Below are 6,000 nucleotides of genomic sequence, written 5' to 3'. Positions count from 1 at the left end.
CATAATATTGTCCTCAAGAACATCGCCCCTGTATAGACCCTCTATATACTCCTTCCACCTTTCTGCTTTCGCTTCTTTGCTTAGAACTGGGTTTCCATCTGAGCTCTTGATATTCATGCAAGAGGTTCTCTTTTCTCCAAAGGTCTCTTTAATTTTCCTGTAGGCAGTATCTATCTTACCCCTCATGAGATAAGCCTCTACATCCTTACATTTGACCTCTAGCCATCCCTGCTTAGCCATTTTGCACTGCCTGTCGATATCATTTTTGAGACTTTTGTATTCCTTTTTGCCTGCTTCATTTACTGCATTTGTAAATAGTGGTCAGTAAAACGCAGTCTCTGTCTAGGCCTCGGTGGGGGGGGGTTTGCAGAATGCACCTGTAGCGCGGTGCGCCGTCATGTTGCGGATGAGACCGGTCGCACGCAAACTCGTCTGGAAGCGGCAGCCAAGGTCGGCCGCGCCGGCGTGCTGCTGCTGCTGCTATCGGCGAGGCGGGAAAGCGAGCGTCCGGCCGGTGCTCTGCGCGGCCCGTGGTCCGCGCGCTGGCGGCGCGCCAGTTCAGACAGCCAGTGCAGCTCGGGGCCTCGCCAGCGACGCACCTGCTGTAGCGCCTCACTCACCCGCGCCGCTCACTTGCCGTTTCGTCCGTGATATCCGCTGCAAAGGACGCCGCATTTGCTCTCAGAGAAGGATTTAAATCTCTAAAACGGTATTTACCTCTATATTGTTCTCCGTTTATGTCGTGTAGCGCGCAGCTGAGTTCACGTACTCATCGGTTGAGTGTAGTATCGGTGTGACATACTCCAACTAATACTTACGGCAAGATCCTAGTGTGGGTGACTTGTCACCCAGTACCTTTGTCCAGCCGATAGTGGTTAGGACGTCATGGTGATGACTACTGTGCGCTAAAGTGCGGTGTTTGTGCTATGAATGTGTATGGAATGAAACAACCAGAAGACGTTTTACCCAGCCTACTTCTCTCTTGCTCTCGACCGACGAAAGGCTCACCGCCAAAAGCGTCTACGAGTAACTGTCCTCACGCCGCGGTATCGCTAACTACAGTCTTTTGTCTCCTACTTTGCAATATAAACTAAGACATTGTCATGCGCTTTCATTTGCTCCCCACTTGCCGGTCTGCGTAATTCTGGTGCTCATAAACAGAACAGTCTAAATCACAGACATTTAGTAATCTTAATTAATTTTGAAATGAATCATCTGTTTTTTCTGTTTCATTGTGTGAGTACAGTTGTGTACTGTTAATACGCCACTAGACACCTCACGGTAACGTCCTTGCGGCAACTTTTCGGCCGTATCTGTCAGTTGTAGTGTGCCAACCATCCAGCATAGAAACGATCTCCCTTATGTGAAGGTTAAAAAATTATCCCATGTGGACCTCGTATGGGATGCTAAAATCACGCGTTTAATATTTTTCCCCTAATCTGCCTCATCGTTGTAAATATCTTTGTTGAAATAACAAGAATGTCGCCGATCAGTACATTGAAGTATGATTTTGTCTTGTATCGGCTTTGTACGAATCACGATACGGTACATCACATTACTTAATTATTATTAGACAATGCGTTTAAGTTAGTTTTCGCTTTATTTGTACTGTAGCTTAAGACGTCAAAGTATCTGAAATAATACAGTCTATGTATTACTAAACAAAACTCTGAAGTTTGAAAAATTGACACAATAATGAAGGATGTCTTATTTCAACCAGCAGATGCCAACTGCAACTCGGAATTAACAGAAATTAGCGTAGACAATAGACGTGATCGCCCATGGTGGACGTCGTACAAATAGGAATAACATCAAAGAACTAACGTCTAATTTATCCCCTAAGAGAGTGCAAGGTTGTGTGTACATCTAGAAAGATGAGAAGAGGAATATCCTTGGCTAGCATGAGTCAGTAACAGTATTTATTCAAGGCGAAAATAAAGCAAAAGAAAAAGGTAAATACGATTTTACATTTTGATGGAGTATGTTAACGTTCAATGTTCAAAATTTTGAATGTTTTGTAAGTGTATAAAAAAGCTCTATAGTATTTACATTCAGCGCTATTGATACAGTATTTCACACTAAACCGATTTACGTAAGTTTGTTGGTTACTACATTGTGCATATCCTTCCCTTAATAATCAGTTGCCCGGTGTAAAAGTTTTTAGTTATCGTCGGTGTTCAGTACTGGGGTGTTACAGAAGTTGGTAGCCCAGGTCAGCTGTCTTAGACCTCAGTATGTTGTAAAAATCACCAAGTTCCTTGTTAACCAGTTTCTTTGGTTTATGTATAACGCTCTTTACATAACATTTTATCTTATACATCTGATGATAATTGACGTCGATACACTTCATAATAACGAGCTCCCCTCCAGGCCTTGAAGGCACAAGGGATACCGACCGGCCGCCGTGTCACCCTCTGCCTTGCGACGTTATGCAGATGCGTTATAGATGGGCATGTGCTCAGCACACCCCTCTCCCTGCCGTTTTGCCGACTTTCCAGACTACGGAATTCAAGTAGCTCCTCAAATGGCATTACAATGCTGAGTCAGTGCACTTGACAGTACCGGGAATCGAGCCGGCTCCTCCGCATGGCAGCCATCTACAGCTGACCATTCAGCTACAGAGGCGCGCCGCGTCATAATAAGGATTAATAAATGTACGCGATCGAGGCAGTTATTTTTATACTACGTAGTAATTTTCGCGATCGCAAATTTACTTCAAGATAAAGATTCGAGCTAGGTACTTCTAGGGCTTTCACCACTGCATTAACACATTTAAGCAGACTCAGCTTTGGATTGGTGTTTGCAGTTTTCTTGAAGTGTGTCAAAAACATCAACGGGAGTGGCTCTCACAACGTCTGGTCCTTAATTGGAGCGTGATGTGGTGATCAGGAGTATTGCTTCCCGACTTTGTTTCCTCCATTGGTCAATTACTTTCTTATCCAATTGAGATTAGAATCACTTGGCCTCAAATAAGTACCACTCTGTTACTGTTGTCATAGACAATCAGGCGAGAAAGACAGTGAATGCACATTCTCCTTGTATTTGAAATGCGAACTTTCATACGAACTGACCCTGTATTCCAAAGCCTACTAATTTTTAGGGGAATGAAGACACCTTAAGTGTATTCTAGGGAATCTTAACAACCAAAAGCGATTTTAGAAACGGAACTGTCCAATTAATACGATGACAACAGAGGGCAGAAAAATGTAAGTATTTATTATTGCAGGATTATCAGTTTCAGCATTGTCTCCACATATTTTAGTTATCTGCTAATATGATACCTATTTCACTGACATGGCAGTAATAAACTAGTCAAATACGAAATATTTGTAGACAGCTTGCTGGAAATAAGCTGAATTTGGGATAATGCAACTCGATTGGATTAATCAGTTCCCGGCATTGTGTGATCCCTCCCATACGTGCAGTACTTTCTACAACGCAGATTGACGCGTTGCTGGTCTGCAATCTGTAAGTGAAATTACAGCTGTTTCCAGTTGATATTGAACTTCCTGTCTGAAACGCATTATCAAACCCAATGAGTGTTAGGATATCAGTACAAAGTAGCAAACAAGGTGATTTAAACTCATCTTCAGAAAAAAAACAGAACACCTTGAACGACTAAAGATAGGATGTTGATATTCGCAGGACATGTACAGTAGTATGTTCTGCAGAAATCATTAGCATTTGAACCGTGTCGGCCCGCGGGTTCAAGGTCAACATATATACCGCGGTGCAACACCACCTAGCGTTAAAATATGGCTGCGGCTCTCGTTGTCGCTATAAACCGAAGGTAGTGGATCAGTGTGACTTGAGCAGACGTGCCAGATAGCTCGCAGGCATATCCGTGGACCTTACCGTTGAAAGAGGGCGCGTTATTGGCACGAGAGAATGTGATGCATCTATCCGGCAAATTGCTACTTGTGTGGGACGAAGTGTTTCGGTAGTGCAACGGATGTGTGCAGGATGGTTCACGGAAGGCCGTAGAACACAACGAGATGGGTCAGGGCGCATCACCCAGACCACCCCCTCCACCCCGAGAGGACCGACACCTCGTCCGAATGACATTGCAGGATATACCTGCGACCTCCTCAGCTCTGATGCAGCAGTGGAACAATGTCACACATGGTACACTATCAGGGGTGACAATCCATCGCTGTTTATTACGACATGGTTTGCCTACCTTTAACGAGTGTGTCAGAAACGTGCTAGATGGCACTGGTGTATGGGACGATGTCACTGGGGACAGGAATGGCATCAGATAGTGTTTTCTAAGAAATCCAGGTTATTTTTGTTTCGAAATGGTGGCTGCATTTTGGTTCGCCGCAGACAGGGGGAGCAGCATCACAGTGCTTGCATTCGCACAAGACATACAGCGTCAAATCAAGGCCTTACGGTGTGGAATGCTGTTGGAAACAACCACAAATCACACTTGGTGAGTGTCCAGGGGACTGTCACGCGTGTGATCTATGTGAATGACATCCTGTGCCCCGTAGCCATACCCTTTCTGCGCAACACCCCAGACGCCATTTTTCAGCAAGACATGCACGATCACTTGTTCTTGCACGAGCACATGCCTTCTGGGTGTCACAGGATGTCAGCCTTTTCCTCTGGCCCGTCAGATCACCAGACTTGTCGCCAATCGAAAGTATGTGGGATGTGGTGAAACAATAGGTGCGGCGCTGTACCCCAATGCCAACCGCAGAAGATGAACTTTGGAACTAGAGAAATGCAGCATGGATGGCCATAACACAGGATGCCATTCACACCTTATACACGTCGATGCCATCATGCATGGAACAAGTTATCAAGGTCCAAGGCAGACCCTATGTCTACTAGGCAACAGGACACAGTTGAACCAAGTTGACTGAAATGCTAATAATTTCTGCAGAACATTCTAATGTACATGTCAGTAGTCGGACAATGTTGAAATGAGGAAACTTTCGATATCAAACTGTTACACAAATTAATTACAAAGATCAATTAACAACCCACCACTGCTGTTATCCTGCTGGAAAAAATTTCACAATACCACATGAAACTTGCAGCAGACACACTCAAACTCTACCTTTCACCTACAAGCTGACAGAAAAAAGCCTGGAGTGCAAGATATCTTATTTTTTGGAAGGAAATGTGTTCAACTGACGAGATACTGGTGTCAGACAGAGAGGAGTTTAATAAATGTATTACCTGTAAGCATACAGCTGAGGACTATGTCTATCACTCTTTGACATCAGAGTTCGCTACAGACGACTCCCGCCGCATTGCTCAGGTAATCGAAATTCAGGAAAGCCAATACTCACTACCACAACTGATGGAAAATGTTTCACTGTCCTAATTACACATCGAAATTGTCGTGAAAAATGCCAGCACTTACAATCAATGGGTCATAATGCAACATATGTACCATGGACTTGGGAAAACCGTCATCCCAAAACATTACACTAGGAGAGAGAGGCAGCAGTTGAACATGCATTCTCCTCGATGTGTGGTCATGAACTACCAAACTTAAAGCCACTCTTACCTTCCCTCGTCCCTCCCTTTTTTCAAATGGCCAGCTGCTACCACTTCTGCATGACACCTATGTTGATCGCGTCCTTATTCTCTATCTGATGGCAGAATCTTCAGTCCAGTGCAGCCCCAGCGAGCATGTCGCTGCATTGTCCAAGTGGCTGCTCTCTGCTAATGACATTGGCATATACACCAGGCTACAATGTCCCCTGAACAAAGCCAGAGAATAGATGGCCACCCCAAGTGCAACTTGATCATCAAAAATGTAACCACACTGCACTGCCCCCAGGCAGTAGCGCAGCCATCTCGGGCACCCACACACACTGGGCTTATATTCCCCTATGTTATACCATCACACCTCTCTCATGTCTGCTGTACACTGATAAGGGATGCTACCCTCCTTGACATGCATGCATCTCGAGAGAACTTGTGCACTTGGATAGATGTCATGGGTCAGATTGGTGTGGAACAGTCTTCACTGAATAACAATTA

The 6,000-nt window shown here is 44.7% G+C and overlaps 1 protein-coding gene across 2 annotated transcripts in view; it reads left to right on the top strand.

The window, feature by feature from the left end:
• Positions 1-575: 575 nt before the first annotated feature.
• Positions 576-6,000, top strand: part of LOC126236620 (uncharacterized) — a 274,946-nt gene continuing 269,521 nt past the window's right edge. Inside the window, exon 1 of one of the 2 annotated variants that reach the window (XM_049946061.1) lies at positions 576-709. The gene's annotated coding sequence lies outside the window, so the exon portion shown is untranslated. Of the gene's footprint in view, positions 710-1,934; positions 1,953-6,000 lie in introns of those variants that run through there. The other variant, XM_049946062.1, reaches the window with a different exon arrangement.

This window comes from Schistocerca nitens, chromosome 2 (genome assembly GCF_023898315.1).
Source record: "Schistocerca nitens isolate TAMUIC-IGC-003100 chromosome 2, iqSchNite1.1, whole genome shotgun sequence".
NCBI classification, from domain to species: Eukaryota; Metazoa; Arthropoda; class Insecta; order Orthoptera; family Acrididae; genus Schistocerca; species Schistocerca nitens.
This window is presented reverse-complemented; position numbering and strand designations above follow the sequence as displayed.